Source organism: Lagopus muta, chromosome 2 (assembly GCF_023343835.1).
Source record: "Lagopus muta isolate bLagMut1 chromosome 2, bLagMut1 primary, whole genome shotgun sequence".
Classification (NCBI taxonomy): domain Eukaryota; kingdom Metazoa; phylum Chordata; class Aves; order Galliformes; family Phasianidae; genus Lagopus; species Lagopus muta.
Genome location: NC_064434.1, coordinates 34,903,793 through 34,927,973, shown reverse-complemented (window position 1 = coordinate 34,927,973; position 24,181 = coordinate 34,903,793). Strand labels below are relative to the sequence as shown.

Here is a 24,181-nt window from a genome sequence, read left to right as displayed (position 1 = left end):
CTGACTTCTGAGTATTTCACAAAGTCAGAAACATCTGTTCATATTTTTGTGGTTGAAAGTGGTATATTAAGTCCTCAGAAGCAACACAGCTGCTTTAGAAAGCATACAGGAATATTTTATGTTTGATTTCAGATTCAGACGTATGTTTCACATTTGTTTGGCTGTTATTTCAACACCAAAAAGTATAACAGGAAATTTTTCTACTGAAAAAATTACCTGGTGTCTGCCAGGAATGCTGCTTTTATTATAGGATTCTTTTGATTTCAGCTGAAGCTTACAAATTCATAGTAGGAGCCTGTAACTCAGAAGCAAAATAAAACTATTATTTGCTTGATTAGTTAACACCAATGTCAAATAGAAAAATCTCAGTGGTATTGCATTACATTCAAAGAAAAAGATGATAATTTCATCAGAAAATGAATGTAATAAAAATTAGCCAGCAAAACTGTTGCTAAAAAGTTGGACACTTAGCAGTAAATTATTGAAGAAGGAGTATTCCATTGTTAAATTGGAAACATTTCCTATACATTTTCCATACTTCAGCTATGTGAAAATGTGTGTATTGCTTATCAGGATGGATATAAGCACCTGGATTAGCCTCTGAATGCTGCAATACTTAAGTAAGCTTGTGTTTATGTTCCTCTCACATGCTTAAGAAAAAAAAAATTCCTAGAAACTTGGCATTAGAGAAATAAAGTATAATTATTCCAAACCCAATGAAGTGTAATTATTCCAAATACATTTTACTCTAGCTCATATGAGAGTTGACTGCTGTTTGTAGCACAAGTCCAGGTACATTCAACTAACAAAAAGAAAATTTAATGAAGTACTGGGTGAAAAATAACATTTTGCCATTACTGGAAGAGAGATGTTCATGTTAAGTAATGACCAATGAAACTGTAGCTTCTATTCAGTTAAACATAAACAATAAAATATGGTGAATAAAATATTGCAGGTTTAATTGCTTTACCTGTTAATTTGGTTGTCTGATTACTGCTTGGTAAAATACGAACTTTTTAATGGAAGCATCCAAACTGTACCACGTTCAAAGTTGTTTTAAAAGAAACTGACTTAGTTTTAGACTTTAAAAAGGCAATTCCAGAGTTCTGGTCAGTGCCATATTAAACTCACTTTAAAGAAGGCCTGTTAGGTTTGATTTCTGAAAAAAAAACCCCAACAACCTAACAATTCTATTTTGATGAACAGAATGCTTGCTGCTGGCAATTCTAATATGGCAGTGTTAGGCATCCTGCCTCTCCCTGAGATTAAAAGCCAGGATTCATACTGGTTTCAGTGCTGTAGGTAGAATAGTTTTCCTTCAACAATCCACAAAGAAATTTGGCACGTTTGGCAGCAGAGTTGTGCAAATGTGTTTAAAGTACTATTATAAAAGCGTGCGTGTGATTTCAATAGTTAAGCAGTAATATTTATGGGAAAGGATTGTATGACTTTGTATTGATCTTTTAGTGACTGCGGAGCTGAACTCAGAGTATTGATCTCAAATACGTGACAGCTTGAAATTGTGAGGATGGGGATTGCCTGTAATTCTCAAGTCCTCTGTTCTGATTTACAGCCTTATCTTTAAACCTAAAATGCAGGCATCTAAATTTGTGCTGCTGTTGTGTGTGGTCTTTTAGGTTGAACTTGTGTTACTAAACTCCAGCCACACTGCCCATGTATTTATAGTTCCATGTTCAATTAAATAGTGAAGGAAAAAAACATATGGGGTCATTATTTATTCAAAAGCATGAGACTAGAGCACAGTCAGCTGTTAGGCCTGTCTTTAGCATGGCATGTGTAATTGAGATCCTGATCAATTGTAAACAATCTTGTGCATTTTTCCTATGAATGAGGGAGTTCTCCAGGGAATTTGCCTGATTTTAGCCAGTGTGATTATTTTTCCATCTACCTAAAATTCCCCTGTGCTTTCAGTTGTGCATTTCCATCCATAGATGTCTGTAATAGTAATGCCAACTGCAAAATAGCTGCCATGTTTCACTCCAGATGTAGTTCCGTTCCGGATGGATGACTCATTTGTTTTTGTATAGGGCTCAGTTATTTCAGTATTGATATTGGGCAGTTTTGCCTTTGAATTAAAAAGAAAGGTCAGGCTTATGGCCTGTGAAGTACTTTTAGAATAAGCTGTACTATTAAGATGAAGATTCCATAACAAAGAACGAAAATAAAGAAAAAATACTATTGCATCCCAAGGAAAGACAGGTAATCTCAGTGACCTAATCTTGGCACTCCTGTTCAGCACATATTTTTGAAAGAAATTGTGTCTTTGCACCTTAGCGAGTTGCATCTTATCAGCTGAGCCACAGTAATTGTCCCCTGTGTATTCTCACAGAGCAGCCCATCCAAGCATCACTGTGATGGTTTACAATAACTCTTCTTCTGTTGCGTTTGCAAGGGTTTTAGTTTATGGTTTCGATCTCTTTTGATCATATCAAAATAGTTATTTTTATTGAAAACAAGCAACAAAACAACCCAACAACCTAATAAATTAGCTAAGTGAAGGAGTAAGGTATTCTTTTTCTGTGGTGAAACACAACAGTTGAACTGTAAAGCCCTCACATTTCATGTGCTTTAAAGTGCTAGGCCCACTTGCCAGTGCTTCTGTATCACTTCAGATTTACTAAGGTAATTGTCTCTCATCAGCAGTGTGAAGTGAAGCCCTTTCATCATGTAACAGTACCTTGCGTTTTTCTGAAATTATGATGATACTCATGGAAAATAAAATTACGGGGACATAAGCTCACCAACTGTTTACAGATGGTCTCTGAGTTAAATGGCCTTGTCAGAAGGAAATATATATAACTGCTGTGTACAACGTCTCAGTTATAGACAAGATCGTTTTTTGAAAGGTAGAGACTCTTTTTTTTCCCCCCAAAATGTCTGACTTTAAAAAAGATAAAACCCCCAAGCTGATTCTGAACCTTCTTTAAATGTCACAAATATCATCTGAAAATGTCTACACGGTGCCAGTTTTGTGGTAGTAGCTTACAAGGATGTCTGTGCTCCCTTTTCCAGACTTTTAATTAGCCTGTGCAATTCTTTCAAATTTTATCTGAATCAGATATGCTAAAATCAAGTGAAAAGCCAAGTTTTGTCTCTATTGGTTTTGAGTAAATATCTTACTGGGTCAATGGATTACATGATTTTGTATCACAGAATAATCAAAGTTCTGTCTAGAACCTTGAGGTATGAGAAGGAGTCAGGAATTTTACCCATCTTCTAAGAGAGAAATACTGATAAAGTCTTACTTCTTTTAATGTGTGTGTATATATACATACATATATATATATATATATATATATATATATATATAAAATCTGAAAGAGTCATCAACTCTGTTAGTAATCATTTTTTTTTATTGTAACCAAGAGAAAGTGTACCACATTGGGAATAGGTGTAGGGGGAAGGGTAGGGAACATGTTTTAGGCAAAGGTTTTTTTTGCTTGGAAATTGTTGAGTAATGAAAAATGCAAAATGAAATACAATGTATTTGAGGACAGCAGAGGCCTCAGTGGCTATACTGGCAATTACAGATCAACAACCAAATACAGATATCATAGCTACCGGCAAGTGAATGTTTTCGTTTTGTTAGATGTCATGTTGTCCTTTCTGTTCTGTAAATTAGAGCATCTGGAAAACAAAAAGCTGGTTCAAAATAACCATGCTGCCTTGATTTGCTGTCATATAGATATGTTGTCGGTCACAAGATGACTTACCTTACGAGCCAGTCTTCCTCACAGTTCTGCTTTCAAAAAACAAATCCTAACTGAAAAATGGTGAGAGTTAACTAAACAGCCAGGATATGCTGAGGTGACAGTATGGTTTGTTTGACCCGTGTTTTGTGCTTCCTCCTCTCTTTCTGTTCCTCCTTTTATTTGGTCAATAAATGGCCAGTTAGAGCTGTGAGCTCTTTTCAGTCTTACTGGATTGCAGAACGCTGGTTGCCAAAGAACGCAAACTTGTTCTTACACATGCCATCCATTACAGAAGGGGAGCTTTACAACTAGTACCTTAGTGATGAAAATAATAATCCCATATTGCTCTAGCCTCTGGAGATCCATCTAGATTAGGGCTGCATTTACGTACAGTGGAGTTATGAGGCAGAATGCAGATGATGTCCCACAGCAATTACGGAACAAATAAGGACAAGATGTTGCAAATAGATGCAAAGATGCACAACATTGGGATGACAGCAGGAGGAGTGCAGGTTGGAATATATTAACTACATTTATAGTCATACTGTTGTTAAAGCAAGTGCGTGTTTTGAAGTTGCTTGCTTTTTATGGAATTTAAAAGTTGCAAATGAAAGTAAATGAGTAATTTGCTAAGCTGTTATCTTCAGGCATTCAAGTACAGGTCTTACTAGATCCAGACAAATTTAGGGGTAGGATTGTGCAAGGAGGTTGAAAGAGAATATTATATGTGGAAAGAAGAGTCTGGCTGTATGGGAAGTGGAAGCACAGGTAATACTGTGGTAGAAATATGCATGTGCAATTTTCACCTTTGGCATTGCAATGGAAGATACAAAAGCATGTAGATTTTGCTGTATAGTAAACCCAAAGTATCTAGATATATATTTATGCTGTACCACTCAGATGAGGGTGTTTAAAATATTTTCTCGATGAGGTTTTTAAAGTAGTTTTCAAAGTAAGTATTTGAATCTAACTTCTATTTATACCCTGGTATACTGAACATAATGTCATACCTTCCAAAACTAATACACAGAATGCTCTTGGAATTTCAAATATTGGATTTCAAAAATGAACTCAGCCTCATCTTTTTATATGTTGAAGTGGCAGCCTTGGGCAATCTCCATCTGTCAGATAAATATTCTACTTTAGCTACTAATTTCTTCAGATTTTTAAAGCTTTGCCTCATATAATCCAAAGATTACTTATATGCTTGCTAAATGGAATGTAAATGTAGCTCTGTGCGTTTTGTAGACCCTTTTTCTTTTTCTTGTTTTTTTTCTTAATGTAGACTTTGCTGTGGTTTGTGTCAGCTGTCATAATGATTAACCATTCTGTTTGATCCATTCCTATCTGAAAATGAGATCAAGAAAAGCTCCCAAGTTTCATATTCCTCTAAAATTTGCTTATCATGTGTCTTGGATACTCTGTCTTATTTTACCTTTGGATTTGTATTTTATTCTAAAATTTATATTCAGCCTTGTAGCTTATACTTCTTACCACTTGTGTATCAGAAAGAACTAGCCAGAAAAGAACTGATGCCATCCCTCATTAAACAAATCTAAGATGGTAGAAAATGGAAAAATAATCTCAGACTTCAGGTTAGCAGGTTTTGGGTTTTTCAGGAAGCAAATAGGTAATACCCAATGGCAGCTTCCCCTGAAGCACAGAGTGGTGCCTGAGAGCTGGTTTACCTTCAAGGACAGCTTCTTCAAAATGCATAAGAATACACTTCCCCAGCATTGGATAAGACAAGTGGGTTTAACAAACAGCTGGAAGGGCAACTGTCCTTATTTACCTGAACTTCTTGTGCAAGGTCGTTGAGATGCTCCTGCACCATATCCTTATCTCTGAATTGGAGAGAGATGGATTTGAAAACTGGACTGTTCAGTGGATAAGAGTTGGTTGGATGGTTCCTGCCAAAGGGTTGTGGTCAATGGATCTATGTCCAGGTAGAGACCAGTCATGAGTGGTGACCCCAGGGGTTCATCTTGGTACAAGTACTCTTTATCAGTGACATAGACAGTGGGATCCAGTGTACCCTCAGCAAGTTTGCTGATGACACCAAGCTGAATGGTGCACTTGATCCAGTAGAATGAAAGGGTGCCACCCAGAGGGACCCAGACAGGCTTGTAAAGTTGGTCCCTGTTATCCTAATGAGATTCAAGGAGGCCAAGTGCAGAGTGTTGCCATTGGGTCAGGGCAATCCCAGATATGTGTTAATTCTCACTCTTGCAGAGAAGAACTGGAGATTCTAGTGGATACAGAGCTGGACATGAGCCAGCAGAGTGCTATTGCACATGAGCCAGCAGAGTGCTATTGCAGCCTGGAAGGCCAACAGTATATTTGACTGCATCAAGAGGGGTGTCCAGCAGGTGAGGGAGGTTATTATCCCCCTCTGCACTGCCCTTGTGAGGCTGCAGTCTGGACTACTGCATCCAAGCCTGGAGTCTCCATTTCTGGAAAGATGCAGAATTGTTGGAGTTGGTCCAGAGGAGCATCATGAGGTGAGACCTCATTGCAGCTTTCTAGTACTTAAGGGAGTTTATAAGCAGGAGGGAGACTGACTTTTTGCATGATATGGTAGTGACAGGACAGTGGGTAATGGCTTTAAACATAAAGATGGGAGGTTTAAGTTCATATTAGGAGAGTAGTGAGACAGTGGCACAGGTTGCCCAGAGGTGCTGTGGATGCCCCAACTCTGGAGGCATTCAAGGCCGGTTTGGATGGTTCCTCATGCAGCCTCATCCAGGTGGTTTGCCATATTTTTAAATAATGCATAATTTAAAGACTATATAATTTAAATAAAGAAAGTGTTCATCTTCCTTTTGCTAAAGTTATGAGCAATAGATACACATCTTCAATGTAATGAAGTTCATCTGTGAACTTATTTTTCTTTTGTACCAGTATAATTTAACTTTTTAAGTATGGGAGTCAAAGGATAATATTATTGAACATGCTGCTCAATACAAAGTGTTATGAGCTTCTTTGACTTGTATTTTTGCATGTAGTCACTGTGATCTTCAGGCAAGGAGTATTTGTTACAGTCTGTGAGCGTGTTGCAGATGATAACTTAATGCAGAATGTTTTTCCCTGCGTGAACTGCCTGAGGTATTAATTAATGTTCAATTAGGTTTTGTTTTATTTGTTTCTTTGCTTCAGTTTGTTGTTTAATTGGAGATTTTTATTGTTATTTTTACTTTACAGATTGGTACATTTAAAAACATGTTTGAAAAAGATCATTAGTGTACAATTGTTACAGATCTCTAATGTAAGAATACAAATTGTTTTCCATGGTATTTGAACTGAAGAACCTTTTGTTTAAGGAGAGAAAGTTCAGTCAGCTTACTTCCTTGCACGCTGTGTTTTATTTCAAAGAAGAATAAAACAAAGTTTTAGAGAAAAAAAAAGTTATCACAGCAAGAGTTGGTCGAACAAGCTGGACAGCAAAAGATATTGTATGTGTTTTTGTACTCTTCATCAGTCTCACTCTGAACAATTTATCATGTAATTCCCTGATAATACCAAACTCACAAATCATAAAGGAACCAATTTCAGTGCTAAATAATGAATGTATTAAAGATAAAAAATAATACATGATAGTCATAAGAGTACAATGCAGTTTGCTTTGATACCATCAAAAAATGTTTTGGAATTGGGTTAGAAAATAGAGGTCCAGCTTTTTGTGTCTGACTGCATTCACAAGTATTTTGGAATCTGCAGAGCATGTCAACAAAATAAATGATACAGGTTGTTTGCATTTCTACCACGTCAGTGTTACAGATACTGTATGCATGCAGTGGTAGTGTTCTAGAACACTAGCCGATTATCAGCAGTTCCATTTTCTCTGATAGCTAGGAGAAACTCTTGGTACATCCACTTATCTTAAAGCCTTAGAGACATTAGAAAAGAAGCCTATATCATTATTTTTAGAAGAATGATGCAGTGTTCTCTTGTTTTATAGCTATTCAAGCTGGGATGATTTGATTAAAAAAAAGTAATTGCCTATTATGATTTTTTTAAAATTAATGTTTGAAGGGACATTTGCATTCTGAGGAAGTGCATTGTATTTTTAATATCTGTTACTGTAATGACTTAGGATCTGCCACGGGTTTGGTAATTCACATACCATCTTTTTGGCAAGCACCCAGCTTTTTTTTTCTCTTCCTGAGAAAAGATGCTTATCCTGTACAAACGCATTAAAGTCATTGAGACTATAGGTACATGTATCTGTCTGTAGGAGACCAATTTGCATAATCAAGGCACGATGATTCAATGGCAATGCAGAATCCATTTTGTTATTTATATAAGCAGTATGGAAAAGAACAGTGACTGCTGGATATCAAGCTTAGGCTCATTGTGCACTTTGACAGGGAGTAAATACCTAGTGCTTTGCAAAAGCCATTAATAGCTTTCAGTAGATATTTGGTTCCATCTGGCAACATATGTAAGCATGTTCCTACAGGAGGATCCTATAAAGGCCAAAATTCCATATTTTCATAATTTTTTGCTTGCTCGCTTTTTACCGAACAGTCTTTTGACAGCAATTGTGAAGTACAAGCATGGCTTTGTACTGAATTCTATTTTGAAAACTACCTCAGTGTTTTTATCTTAAGCACGTGGAAGGAAGCTGTGTTCCTTCATAGGACCCACTTCGTTTTTAGCATCACTGTATATGTGAGAAATAAGCCTTTATTTTCATTTTGAAACCCAAATTTCCAATACTGTATGTTGCTTCGGTTTCACTTGAAAAGAATCCTGTTATTTTATTTGTAAATATACGTGCCTCAGTGTGAATTGTGTGTATGTACACACACAACAGGTGACAGCTGCTTCTTTGTATTGTAAATACAACAACAACAATGAAAACACTTCCCTTGGCTTTTATGAGTCAAAACAAAATTCTCTTTCCCATATGTAACCATGCAGGAGGAAATGCTGTCCTTGTAGCTTTTGTCGATTTTAAAAGTAATCCATTTTATTACATCACACTTGGCTCTTTTCATATATTTCTATACTGGACATTCTGGACTTCTTTTGGTTATTTTGCCATTTTATGCACTATAATTTTCAGTGCCATGTTTTCCTCATTTAAGGCCAGATTGCCAACCTATTCTGCACCTGTACTGTAGCAACCAGTGTTCCACTGCTGGCTTATGAATGGTAGCAAAGTTGTGTGTTGCTGCACAGGGAAACTGGTGGTGGTGTGTTGCTCTGCTTTGTGTAAGCTGGATAAATTCAATTCTCTAACCATAAAATTTAGATTCATGAAGATAGAAAAGCTTGTGAAGTAAAGGAGATTGTAAAGACAATCCTAATGTCTAACGCAAGGATTAAAAGTACACTTATTGGTATGCTGGTCATTTTGTCCATTGCTGTCAGACCTCTTGCTGTTGGTGAGATAGGAGAATAAGAAGCTTTGGACATTGTTTTAATGAGGCAGCTATTACATACTTCCCAGAAGGACTGCAGATATTTGTATCAGTTTTTAAAGTGGGGAAAAATGACATCCAAAGTGCAGAGAGCTCTCCCAGGGAGCATAGCATGTTAGCAAGGAATGACAGAAAAATTCTCAGTCCTCAGCTGTACCCAGCAGATGGCATTTTTTCCCCTTATAAGTACTAAATATTTTCAGAGCTATGATCTTTGGATATTTTCATACTTAAAGCCTTTTCTTCACAAAGAATTACAAGATTGCACTGTGGGCAAATATTAGAAATGAAATATCATGTGTATACCTCTACTTACAGGATAGAGAAAATCGGAATGAGAAAAGTGCAGTAGCGTAGTGAACTTGATTGTGTTTTTATCCCCTCAAGTTTGCATATCAAACCACCATCTGACCAACGTTTATAAAAGCACTTTGCTCCTTTGGTGAGTGTTAAAGCATCAATTCTCACATGTTCAGTTTTCTAATCTTTTTATTAAGCAGTGCAAAGTTCTGCCAAAAGGTGGGTATTCAAAGGTAGGAGATCAGTGGATGTGGGGGGCAGAGCAGAACAAGCTAACTCAGAAATGAAGTGGATGTCACCCAGTAAAGGCTCTGAACTGTTCTCTCCCCTCCAGGAGGAAACAATCATTATGGGCATGATTAACCCTTCTCAACTAATAGAAGAACCCTTCTCAATTAATAATTCTTCTGACTTACTAATTTATGATGCTAACGATCTTTATGCAGAAATTGCTATTGTTCTTTCTAAACTCATTTAAGAGAAGCAGAGAACTCAGTCTTCACTGCCCAAGGTCTTTGTACTTACAGTTCTGCACAACAGTCACTTTGATAAAAGTATCCACAATTTATTTGAATGTTAAGAGAAGTGTTTTGGAATATGATTTGAGTATCAGAGACATGCAAATACTTTCATCCAGCTGAGACAGATAAAAAATAACTGGAAATATTATAACAGCAGAGGTATTAAGCTTCTGTTATTTAAATTATGTCTTTAAAACTGAATGATTAAAACTACATTTTCTTCTGTTTCTCAGCCTTATGATAGGAAGTGATGAATGTTTTTTTCAGACTCTGATAATTTCTGTTTTTTTACCTTAGTATCTATTTTACATTAAACAGAGAGTCTTTCATGTATGATACACCACTTGTTTCCTTTTGTAATACTCAGAGATACGCACACTCCAAATGTCTGAAGGTAATATCCTGCCTTTTTTGGAGATAAAATTAAGGTTTAAGGTTCTTTGATGTTTTTTTTTTTCTCTCTGATGAATTTTTGGTTTGATGGAGCCTGTGTAGTCAAGAGGCATGCCTGCATCCACTCTGTGACATGATGAGCGTCCAGTGCTTTACTCCAGTAAAAAAAAAACCTTTCACTTGAATAAAATTAAATGGTTACAGGCTATGCTAGGCTTCAGACGCATGGGAAAAAACTGCTTAAACTCCTTGACAAAGTAGGTTTTTACTTGACAAGCCTGAGGAACAGGAATGAGCCCTAACTAGTACAGAAAAAATCCTTCTTTTAAGGATCTACACAGCCTTGTCTATTCTGTTGCTTTTCATTAGGTAGACTGAGAATCATTCATTTCCCGAAGGATTTTATATAGCATTTGGTCAAATGTTTGATTTTGTTGCTGAAAGCTGTGTTATGAAACTGATGTTTCTTTTAAGTGAAAGCTGATACAGAAAGATTTTTAAACAATAAAAATCCACAACATGAGATGCGACGGAGGTAGACTTTGCAGAGTCCCTTTTCTGTTGCAGTCTTTTATGAAAGGAATATCTTTAGCACAACCTAGTTATGTATTTCAGTTTAATGCAAAAAATATACCTCTGTGATTGCTCTACCTAAATTATTCCTTTGATTCCTGAAGACTTGAAGTGATATAAATTTATTACAAGATGTAAAAGCACAGAAAGGATTTTTCTAACAAAGCCCTGTGACAGAAGTGCGAGAATATTATGGCCACTTAAAGTTAGTTCTTCTGCTGTAATAGCTCCAAGGCCACAGATATGTTTTTAACTTAAAATGGCTATATTGTGCTCTAGAACAGGAAGAGAAGTTGTTTTTTTAACAAAAAAAAAACAAGTTGAATTGCCAAGGGGCCTACAAAGACAGATGTAGAAAAGTTATGGAATGTTATTAGTGGTGAGATTGGATGAGCTGAGGAAGGAGATGGAGTGGGGGAAACCTTCCAGGTTTTAATTCTAGAGAGCTTCTCTCTTTGCCTTCATTTGAAATAATCTGTTTACCAGTAGCTACAGCAGCTTTCTACTCATATTTGCTGTACTTAATGAAACATAACTCTGAGGTTGTGTAGAAACCTACCAGCATTTTGTGTAAGGGGATACCACTGACAAACTTACACCAAAGTGAGTTTTATTTAAACTGCTAAGTGGAGAAAGGATGACCTATAGAGAAGAATAACTGTTATTTCAAACAGAATGAAAAGTGCATCTAGCCTGACTCTCCTTATCTGGGTGGGACTTTGAGCAACCTGCTCTAGAGGTCCCTGCCTATAGCAGGGGGTTGGAACTAAATAATCTTCAAGCTTCCTTCCAACCCAAACCATTATATGATTCTATGATTGATTGGGACAGTTGCAGGACAGCTGTTTGTACTGTGTGTGTATGCAAGCTTGGAAAAGTTGGATAAGGGAAAATTTTGTAACTTATTCAAGCTCTTGAGTGGGAGATTGCACTTTTTCCTCACTCAGAAATCTTTAGCTTGGGCGTCTTCAGAATAACTCACCAGTTCCCTAGCTCATCCAAAAAGCTCTCTTCTTGCATTCTGGTCCTGAGGAAAATGCTTTCTTTTCCTTTCTTTTCATTTTCAAATATCAAATTGCTTTCTGTCGTCGTCCTGAGCGATTCATGCTTGAAAGAAGCAACAGTTTGTTGTCCAGTAATAAAAAGGTAGTCTTGAAAGTGGGTCCAAAGAATGGAATGATCTATTTAATTCTCAAGCAATAAAAGGATTTCTTGATTTTTCAGTTTTCAAACTGATTTTTTGTCTGGTAGATGTTCTTTTATTGGTTCAAGAAGAGAAATGTGTGCTCACGCAGTTAATTCTTTTTCTTCACAATTTATGTCAATCACAGATAAGTCTTCTTCCCATGCAGCTGCTGGATGTGAAAAATCAAAGCAATAGTCTGAGAGTGAAATGTAATATATTAAACAAAAAAATGTAGAATGGTAGGAATTATCAAAGTAATGCCATTGTCATTAGCCTCTACCTTTAAAATGTAGCAGAGAAGTCCAGCATTCAAAGGAAACGGACCCCAGGGGCTGTGTGCTGGAACACAGACTTGTGGCTGGGTAAGTGGAGTAATTCCTACACTCCTAAATTGCATTTCTCTTAGGAAACTGGGTTGTAGAAGAAGATAAGAGACACTTTGTTGTTGGCTTTCTTAGCTGTTAGAAAACTTGACAGCAGGGACGTGTTAATAGGTAGGTTTCATGTACTCTGTTAAAGGAGTATGTGCTCTACAAGCTTCTCCTTTTTGTCTTTTTATAGGATACTGTTCCTATATAGACTCAGTTTTGTGTTACTGTTAAAGTTTTATTCATTCACCTTTCTTCCTCTTGTGTGCAAGTCTTCAGGGTTTTCTTCATGGTACAGATGATTACATTCTATTTGTTCTTAGTTCCTACACCAAAGTGATTAAAATCCTGGTTAAAGTGCACAGGATATTAATGAAACAACCAAAATTACATTTGCATATACTGATAGATTTCTCTCTCTAATAATCTGGTAGATTTCTCTCTCTAATAATCTGAAGATGTAGGTAAGATGTGGAAAAAGCCAGTATTTTTTATTATGCTTATATGATATATTTAAAAAGAAGAACAAATTTTGCATCAAAACCTTTCTCCTGACTTGAAAATATGTGCTTCAGTCCTTTTTCTTTCCAGTGATACCAGTCCTAGATGCTTTGTCTTACCCTAAATCAGACCTGAATTTAAGATCATGGTGTTTATAATAAACAGTGTGAATTGCTTTTTTCTGCTATAACAGACATTAATTGCAGTTAACTGTATTACCTGAAAAGGCTTACTATCCATGCGGGTAGCCTATATTACTGCCTTGAGTATCATCTACTTGGAAAGTCAAAATATGCTGAACAATGTTGCACTGATTTCCTTGCAGACTTTTTTTAGCAAGGATAAAATATAGTCCAAAATGACATGTAAAATTGCTTGCAGTAAAAATGATTTCTTGGAGGCAAAAGGGAAAAAAAGAAAAAGAAAAAAGAACACAAAAACCTCCTGTACTGTACATTTATTAATTAATACCTTAATGATTTATGTTACATACATCCTTTCAGCACTAGATGACAAAAGAGATAGGTCATCCTGATACCAGTTAAATCAGTAGTTATCAGATCTCATCAGACTGGAAGTAACCAATTTTTTGTCCTATGCAGTTAGCTTTTAATCACAACTGCTCTTTCACTTGTGCCCTACATAATAAAAATTCATGATTAAGGACAGTAAGTGAAAAGACACTCTCGTTCTGTAATAATAATAAAGCTGTTTTTATGAAGGATTCAATTATTTTTTTTCTTGCCTTTTATAAGAGGGATACGTTTCTGCAGGGTGCTTGTCACCCAGGCCCCAGCTTCTTTGACACTGTGGAGAGCTTATCACAAATCAAGTTAATTGTTCTAATTCTAAAAAATTGGCATTGAAAAAGAGGAACTAGGACTACTGACTGCACACCAAATGCTTAGGAAATGGTTATGTTGGACCAAAAAATCTGTGGAAGCGTGTGCCTGTTACATGCTTGCTTTCTTTTGCTTTGACTGTATCTTCTTTCTTTCTTCATCTTTGTTTGCTGCAGATAACCTTTAGTAATGTTTGTGCTTGTTTTTTGATTTCCACCTTACCTGAAAGGCGGGGTTTTTTACTGATTTGAGTTGGTTGGTTGTGACTTCATTTAGGAATATAAAATTACAATGCATGTAGTGGGAGGAGGATTTTGGAGATGACCCAGTAAGGCTGTTTGTCTCCACTTCTTATGCGGCGCTCACTTACAGGTAAGATTGAGCTGCAAGGAAAAGGCTGTGCTGCTTTCTGCTCCTCTCCCTTGGCCTAAGCAAGCAGGTGGACCTGTCTAGGTCAGATTTCTGAGGGTGGCGGAGGGAAGCTCTGATGTGATGCAGCCCCAGGTGCTGGGGCACTGGGGTGACATTGGGCTGTTAGTAGCTGGGCTGCCCCGGTCTATAATTCTGTGGAGGGCTGAGGAGAGACTGGAACAGCGTTCTCAGCTTGGGAGCTGTTGCAGTGAGGCAAATGCTGTTTGTGGAGCAGAGGTGCCACGGAAGGGTTCTTGTTCCTATTCTGATGGCTGGTAGCCTTTCTGTTTCTCAGCACAGCCCAAGATGCCCTCTTACCAATGCATTACCCAGTGTGTTCCCAGTTTTTGTCTGGGGGCTCCATGGAGAGGATGCTACCCTATAAATTTGGGAACCTTAGGAGAAGGGGTGCTAAAGTTTGGAGAAAGGGGAATTAAAGCACAAAATATCCTGGAGGGAGATAGGCATCTTAAAAGGCAAAACAAAACCAAGGGGCAGAGAGTTAGGAGAGCAGCATGCTGACTGTTAAAAGTCAGAAGTAAAGGAAGAAAAGCAAAGAGGAGAGGGAGGAGAGGAAGAGACTTGACACTTCAGAGCACCCTGATAGCAGAGCAGAGGTTTCCCTTGTTGAGAAAGCAGCCTTACAGGTAAGAATAGCAGTATTTGAGCAGGAGAAAACTCTGACCGTTTTGTCACCGCAAGGGAAACACTTCAGCTGTGTTTCTTCATACTGGGGAATGCAGAATGAAGTATTCTTATTACCTGAAGAATTTCTGTAAAAGACAAGGAGTTCATAAAAAACTCATACAGTGAGTATGCCGTGGAACTTGATTTATAATGAATGGAGCAGCTCAGTCTTATACCGTCCATGCGGTTTCAGAAATGAGAGGGAAGCAGCCAGCAGAGTTCATGACAGCCTTCCCGCCTCACTTTGGGTGGTAGGTTTGTTTGTAACAGATGGGGTTTTCTCCACACTGCTGGTGGCACTTGCGCCTGGCTGGATGGGAGCTGTATGTGTGTCACACCTATTCCAAACATGGAGTTCTTTGTCCTTTGCGTGCTACACTTTGTATCTGCGATCTGTATGGTCTCACATGGGCTGGTACCTAAATGGTACTGCAATTCAATCATTTTGTGGTTGTGCATGATTAATTAATAAAGTATTCTGAATAAGTCATTAAAGTGGTATGGGGAAACGGGAAGAAAAAGAAATTGGTTAAAGTGGTCTGGCAATACATGTTCTTATGGCTAAGACTGCTGTTTTGTGATGCCTTTACCATAGCATCTTCAATTGGGAGGTTGGAATTCTCATAATAGTTATATCTGTGATCCAGGTAGCCAAGTGAATTTTATATTTACCAATTTTTTTTTTAAGTTTTTTTTTTTTATAAGAAAATGATCTTCCAGATATTTTTTGTTACGCATGTACATGTTCTGTTCTTGCTACTTTTTCACACCAAGGCATCATCAGTGAGCTGCCTTCTAATGATGTGTTTTGTGATGAAGTATTTATTAGGTTTGAATTCTCCCTTATTTGACATAATTCAGTTACCCCTTTTCCGTTATGAGAAAGAAAGTGCAGATCACCTGATCCATCTTTGTTTTGCCTTGTATTAGGAAAAAGATACTGCTGCCAACTAATTTATTTAGGATACCCTCTGCTTTGGTTCAGAATGGTTTACAATTCATGTTCTGAAGAGAACATGGATTGAAAGAGAACATTGTCCTTGAGAGCAGCTCGGCAGAGAAGGACCTGGGGGTCCTGATGGACGAGAGACTGAACATGAGCCAGCAGTGCGCTCTGGCAGCTCGAAAGGCAAATGGGATCCTGGGCTCCATCAGGAGAGGGGTGGTCAGCAGGGACAGGGAGGTGATTGTCCGTCTCTACTCGGCTCTTGTGAGGCCCCATCTGGAGTACTGTGTCCAGGTGTGGAGCCCTCAGTACAAGAAAGACATTGAGATTTTGGAAAGGGTCCAGAGGAGGGCGACTAAGATGATCAGGGGGCTGGAGCACCTCCCCTATGAGGACAGGCTGAGGGAGTTGGGCTTGTTCAGCCTGGAGAAGAGAAGGCTGCGGGGTGACCTCATTGCAGCCTATCAATACCTGAAGGGAACCTACACCCAGGAGGGGAGTAAACTCTTCAAAAGGGCTGACAACAGCAGGACTAGGGGAAATGGTTTTAAGTTGAAGGAGGGAAGATTTAGGTTGGATGTTAGGGGGAAGTTCTTTACTAGGAGAGTGGTTAGGCCCTGGAACGGGCTGCCCAGGGAGGTTGTGGATGCCCCGTCCTTGGACGTGTTTAAGGCCAGGTTGGACGGGGTCCTGGGCAACCTGATCTGAATGTGTATGTTTGGTGGCCCTGCTAGGCAGGGGGGTTGGAACTACATGATCCTTGGGGTCCCTTCCAACCCGGGTGATTCTGTGATTCTGTGATTCTGAAAAACTTTTGCATCAGTAATCCCTCAGTGTTTTGATGTACAGTAAGAGTCACCTCCGTGGGGTATAGAAGTGCCTTTTCCTTATTTTGGAAGAGTTCTCTCTAAATGTGGCTGATGTGCAGAAAGACCTGGTTGTCCCCCTCAGAACCGTTAGCTGCCAGTGCCTGGGACTGCCACGAGGTTGTGCCACACCTGGATTGGAAAAATCAGGAAACTTCTGTAGCAATTGTCCTGACAGGTGAAGGGCAGAGTGGAAGAGCTTATGCCTGGATGAGATCGGCCCATTATAGCTTTCCTGCCAAAATACGGCCTTTCAGCAGTAACATCTTGTGTTAAAATGGCTGCATATTTGCATTTCCAGCTCTGCTGCGTTGATTTAGTGTAAGTTTGTTCTGTGGCTTTTTGTTTTTGTTTTTCAGTGACAAACAGAAAGGCCAAGGATAAAGGAATATCAAAACCTTGCATAGAAAAAAGTTCATTGGGCCTCAGAATGTTGGAGAGAGAGAGAAAGAGAGAGAGAGAGAGAGAGAGAAGAGAATTCTAGTTGCCAGGTTTATATACGTTATGATACATTCCTTAATTAATCCTAAGGAATTGATTTAATTCTGTAATTCGTATGTGCAGGAGCACATATTTTTCACTGCAGAGGAGAGTAATATTAAGATTATGTGGGTGATTGTAAATACGGCATCAGCTTCCTCTCAAAGTGATGAACTCTGCAATTTAGCTAAAGTTACCTGCCTTTGCTCCGTGACTTGCTTCATCAGCAGACTTTCTCTGTTCATGACTTTTTCACATTTCTAATAAATGTATTAAACAGTCCGTTACGCAAATTGAATAGTTACTTGGCCTTTGCTGAGATGAAAACTGACCATTTATTCTGCCTCTCCAGTCTCTTAATCAAGGTTTGATCCGTAATAATAAGTAGCCTTTTTCCATATAAGAGTACTTACTGCCTAGTTTTATTTTTTATTTTTAATAGTAAATTACTGTGAGAGACTGTAACAGAAGCCTTTTGGCTGTCTGAATCGATTATGCCAGTGTGGTGCCTCTCCTGTCCCCCACTCCTTTTTAAGCACTCTTTCATTAAGATGATCAAAAGAGAAGCAGATGCAGCCACAGTGTGAGGGCAGGGGATGTGCAACCTTATCGGTAGTGCAGTCACACATGGCCAAGGTGGGCATGCTGAACAAAGCTGAGCTAAAGGGCACGACTCCAAGAAGGCTGCAGAAATTAGCCCATTTAGATGCTAGATTGATGTTGGTTTCTTTGCTTGTTTGTTACTAGTGATTCAGGCCCTTCATATCAAGAAAATGTCGGAAAGCTTGGATAAATTGCATCTGGGTTTGGTGGTTTATTTCACCTTGATTATTGAATCATCCTCAAAGCATTTTTTTTAGTACCTCTATTTCTGCAGGCATTTTGGTAACTTAAAAGCTGTAGCATCCCTGACTTGGTGGTGTTTTTGTTTGTTTTTCAGTGGGAAAAACACATCAGCAGCTTTTCAGCAGTGTCTCTTTCTTCCTTAGTTGCTCCTCCTGTTTTCACATGATCAAGTGAATTTCATATTTTTTACAGGATTTGTACTTGGATATGCTTGAGATTTTATCACCTTTATCTCCATTATTTCTTCTAGTTTTTATTAGAAGTCTATTATTCTTAAGTAGCTCCTGAGACACTTGAGATGTCTTTATTTTGACTTTGGAATATCTAATTAGGCATCTTATATATTGAAATTTCCTATTGCAGAATTTAGCACTGCCGTGCCAGTTTTTAACCAAACTGTGTTGAATCAGGTAGTGTTGTGATCTCTGTTGAAAGATGGCCAGGATGAAAGAGTGCTATGGAATAGACTAGAAAGTATGTTTGCACTGCTCCAGCGTGATCCACTGCTGATGCGTGTCTGCTCCTGTGCAAGATGTGGATCAGTGTGGGCAGAGCCGCTACACTGCACAGGAAGTCTTTCAGCGAGTTGGGAATGGTTCCTAACTCTGTCCTACATTTCAGTGAGATGAGAGGCATAATATTCAGAAGGAAAAATTGAGGTTTACCATCAGAAATAGATTCTATTAGTGAAATCCCTCAGACTATGTAATAACCTCCCAAAGGAAAAGGCAAGCAGCCTCATTTTTCAGATAATTTATGGCCAGCGTGGCCAAATTGCTCATTATACTACAGGGAATAATGGTGGAGGAATGGGCATGATTATTTAATGGGTACTTTTTGTTTCTATTTACTTGTCTTTTCTACTTTTTATGGATAAGTTATCAAAATGCTTTTTTATGTGATTTGCTCACAAGGCAAAGCTTGGACAAGCATTAAAATATAACCAACAGTAGGCTTAAGTGCAGCAAGCAAAAAGAAGGGTTTTTGGAAATGTCAGATGTTACGATTTTATTCTCCCCATGTCTAGCAAAGCATTCAAATACAATCTCACCCCCAAATAAAATAAAACTTAAAAAAAAAAATCAAGAAAGAGTAATGCTTATTAAAGTCTCCTAAATCAATGTAAACCTTGATATTGTTCAGTTTATTCTTTTTGATCATGATAACAGGATAACTTACAGACCATTACCTCAAATATGAGGTCACTGTTCTACCGTTTCAGGCCCTGTAAATGTCATTTTTATTGGGTTTGGTACATAGCAGTGGTGAGGTTGTTCATGGCAGTATGCCTTTCAGGGTTCAGTCACTTCCTAGATTACTGCCATCAATAGCCAATGACAGACAGTGATTTACTGTAGGTATTGATGTAATTCCTTGAAGCCTTTCAAGTGATAAGCATAGGAGTTCTTCCTATGAAGGGCTATAAACATGTAACATTGATATTTTTTGCCTAAGTTGCATTTAGTTCAGAAAGCAGCATGGGTGTTAATACAACTAATAGCCTACACTGTTGGAATACCATAGTGGGAAAGCTGAGGGTGTTGAATTCATTTCCGAGTTGAGCTACCCTCTGCATTTTTTTCCCTATGAATATTGCTTTGGTATTATGTTAATTGCTGTCACCATTAGCTTGTCTTGGGATATTCTGCAAGTTTTGAAATTGTGCAGTGAAAAGATTGTGCTTCAATTTCCTTGGGGGTTTTCTTGCAGAGATGCATTTAACATTGTAAAATGATTTACAATCTCCGTATTTTATTTTTTTTTTAACACATGCATCCCTTCCCCACCTTTTTCTTCTCTGAGTCCAAGCACAATTATTTTGCACCTTTACTATGTAAGTAGCTGTGTTTAGTGTCTTCTCTAGTTGCCTCATTGGTGGTTGTTTTTTTTTGGTATGCACTCTGATTTGAGGGAAAATGTCCTAAATTGAATATACAATCTATTTGTCTGCTATTTCCCAGGAGGATTACATTGAAATGGCTTATACTTGTCCGTCAAAATTTTCCTCTTTGTGCATAAGTGATGAGTAAAAGAAAATTGTGTCAGAATATTTCCATTACCTAAAAAAGGGATTTCATAAATGCACTGTAGAGTGCTGGCAAAAGCTCTTCTGTCTTGTATGTGAAGCCCCTGCTTTTCCATTGTCAGTACTCTGCATGTGAGATACATTACTGCTTAAATGAACTCTCAGTATGTGTACTTCATACTCTCAATGGCACTTTCTACTTTTCGATGCACATTGTTTGCTAACCATATATGCATCTCAGTTGAAATTCACAAGCTTGTGCATGCACTGATACTGGCCTTTTTAGATTTTTATTGGATCCCTTTATATGCACTTCCATATTTTAAAAAATCTAGTGTTATACTTTCCTATGCTATTGTTATGCTAGTCTATGAAATAAAATACTAAAATAATTATTTTCTAAGTTGAATGAAGTTAATTCTATGCAGTATCAACCACAGAATCGTGGATGCTTTTCTGATTATTTTTTCTTGCAATTCCTTCAGTGTATTACTCCAAGAATTGAAAAGCAACAGGGAATGTTTGTCCTAAGGAAGAAGCAAACTATACTCGCAGTACTGCCATAATAGAATACAAATTACAGTTTAATAAACTGTTTAAAAAACGGCTTCTCTTTCCATGGTTAAAGTACTGCATCACAGTGTAGTATTTTCCCTCACAGTTCAAGTGAACGCAGGATAAATACGGAATATTTATTAATAAGACATTAGCAGGACTGTGTGAATATGGCATCCTTTCTGCTGTGCCATTATGCTTTATTTATGCTTTTTTCACAGTATGCAGTAATGATGTTCTTTCTTTGTATAAAAGAATACCAAAATTTGTAAACTTACGTAAAAGTTACCTTTATCTTCAAAGATATATGTCAAAGTCATTCAAATAATGTTTGAAAATACATTTATTGAACTTGTAGTGATGTTCCTTCTGTTCTCAGGGCATTTTTAATTTTAACTTACAACAGTTATTCCTGCCTGAAATGTGAAAATGCATCAAGAAAGATTTTTGTATGTAGTTAAAAGCATACACAGAGCATTGCAGTGGATTTTTTTTTTTTCTCATGATGGAGAAGGCCTACTTTAAAATGAAATGTGAAGTCTTTTGGATAATAACTAATATTAACCTTCCATTATATAGTTATTTTAAATGTGGAGTTTCAGCATGAGAAAGCAGCCACGGTGATTTTCCTAAAATTGTATTTGACTGTCCAATTTATATTTTAAGCAGGTTTATTTTTTCCCCATTCCAGCCTTAATCATTCACTAATGCATATGCAAAGAGGATCCTAGCAATAAAGTTATGGATGTGCACAAGGGTCAGCAGCACTGCTGTCAGGATTGGTTTTTCATTTGGTTTTGCTTCACACCTAATGCACACTTGAAACACATCTTGTCTGGACTGAAATCTTTTTACCAGTGAACTCTGTGAAGACTGTAAATGTCTTTTGGCAGCATGTGCAGGATGAAGTTGTTAGGTCAGACCGTCAGGCACATTTAGCCACTTGGTACTGCTTCTGGCTGCAAAATGGAATTAGTGCGTGCATCTTAACCCTGTTGTCTCATCAGTGGAGTCAATATTCCTGTTAATCATATCTGCTAGGGTGAAGTCTCTTCCTTGCAGATCCCAGAAGTGTTTGAGGTATCGGTCTGCCATTCTCACCAACCAGAAAATGCCCTCTCTGGCCTGAAGAGACTTCTTTCCAGGAGCAGATCAGATCACACCTATAGATGCTGCCCCTGGTCCCTCGATGACAGCAGTGAATTCCAGCTACACCAGCACTGGAAGTGCAAACAAATATGTGTAGCATGTAGCTGAGTTTCAGAAGTTTCTGCAGTCTTGGATACTCTCAAATAGTTGTCTGATTGTACAGTATAAGAAAGCCATGTTAGATCCAACAGAGCTTTGCTGGTACGCTGTAGCACTTAACAAGCTTAACAAGAGAGAGAAAAGAATAGAATGCGTAAGACCATTGCTCATCTGAAGTCAGGCTTTTTGGTGATTGCAAGAGCTAGTAAAAAGAGCAAGCAACAGTCAAGAGCAAAACCAGAGAAACTGAATCTAGTGACTTATGTGAAATAATGAACTATTCATCAACCACGATGTCCATGAAGCTGAATTTGAGAATCGCCAAACAGAGATGCTACAAGATACCATTTGATAAATTGCTCTAAGTTCTTGGATTTTGATGAGAATTATTTTTGCAATATAAGGAAGAAGTTGCATTTTTTCTTTCAGAGGGATAGTGAATAACTGAAGCGTGGCTGGAGGCGGCTCTGCATGCTTCCTGCTGCCTGTTTCACGCAGCTTTTCATCTTGGAAAAAACAAATGTCTCAAGCCTGCTCATTTTTCACTGTTTTCCCGCAGCACTCCCCACCCTTCTGATGCCATTTCCCTTACATCTCCTCAGCCCCTCTACTGCACATGTTGCGTTTTTCACGCCCTGCTTCTCACTCCCACACTGTCTGACCTGTGCACTGCTGGCTGGGACCACACATCTCAGCACTGCGTTCCTGCATGATAACACAATGATCTTGCAACAGAGCAAGCACAGGAGCTGCTGCCTCGCACAGGAGCAAGTTACCGCGTTCAGCTCGCCTGCCGTAACTCGCTGCTGTGAGAGGCAGCGGCTCCTGGTTCCCCTTGCTCCCCTACCTCTGTGCGTGCTCCTGTGCGAAAGCCTTCCACACTGCGTAGTCCAGAGGGAATCTCACTGGTGGTTCATGTATGAACAGGTCAGATGTATTCAGATCGACGTGTTGTGTGGCCCCGTTAGGTGGTCAGAGCAGCCTTGCAGTACGACAGGCGGCCCTGAGGGTTCTCCTCCTGCTCAAGCCATGTCCTCAAGGCCACGCTGCCAACAGGATGCGGGGACTATTTCATGCCAACATTCTGCCTTTGTACAGCACTACTTGGTGGCTGAAGCATTTGTACGGCAGTGAGATGTGCCTGAGTCTTTGCTGAGAATATCTTGAAGCAGCCACTTCATCCTATCTGACAGTTATTGGTGAGTTATCAGAATAGACATGCAGAGAAGTGAATGCAGTCAGGTTTCATTGAAATGAGCTATCCTGATTGAGTTCCTTGCTAAGGGCCCAAGGTTTGCCATGGCCAAAGGCAGTGGGAGGTGTGAAGGGGATGAGGGCATGGGACTGTCCCAGCTCCCAGAACAAGGTCAGTTGTTCCCAGGAGGGTGAGCTCTGTGGTCACTCAGTCCCTGTGCTCTCATAGCCATAACCCACCTAGCTTTCTCCTCTCTTCCAGTACTTTCCAGTCCAGAGGGCTGCCTTGTCGTGTTCTTGTATCTCTCATTATTAGTCGTTTGCCAGATTCCCTGCTGCCTTACTTTTCCTTATTCCAAGTTTTCTCTCCTCCTTAATCTTGTCCCATATTTATTTGCATTTTACTCCCCTTCTAGTGCCACCTCTTTTTTGTATTTCTGTGCTTGACTCCTGCAGTCACCATCCGTTGCAGACTGGCTCCTGCAGCTGAGATTTTGAAAGTGGCTACTCTTTTGATCATAGAAAAGGCCAAATCTAGGATGTTGAATGTAGAAAAGAAGGCATTTGGCAGTGTTTTCTTGGTACATGGATGGTCTTTATGACTTTGATATTACATCGCCAAAAATCAGAAATGATTGGTCCTAATAAATTTTGTTACAATGTTTTTATGAAACATAATGCTACAGCCTTGATAGGCATGTCTAGGGAGATGGTTGCTCAATTCGGTGTATGGGAAAGAGCATGGGGGTTGTATGATTTTATGCATGGACAGCTTGTCCTAAAGAACTACTGCTCCTTAGAGTGTTGTTTCCTACCTTTATTCTGTTTTTTTTATTACTTATGGGAAAGAAAAAAAAAGAGAAATCATATTGATAATGAATTGAATGAAATATGCTACAAATAAAATATGTTGCAATCTATAAACAAATACGATTAGTTTAGACAACTTTGAATATCGCTACGTATTTTAAACTGTAAGTACTTATATGTGAAATGCCTGTAGGCATTTGCATTTTTTATGATTGTTTCTCATAATTTTAAGGTAATTATTTGAATATGAAATTCAAACATGACAATCGCACTGTGAAACCATCACCAC

At 38.4% G+C, this 24,181-nt stretch overlaps 1 protein-coding gene across 3 annotated transcripts in view; it reads left to right on the top strand.

The window, feature by feature from the left end:
• The window catches only part of RNGTT (RNA guanylyltransferase and 5'-phosphatase), a 196,766-nt gene that overhangs the window by 134,819 nt on the left and 37,766 nt on the right, over positions 1-24,181 (top strand). The gene's annotated exons all lie outside the window — the stretch shown is intronic.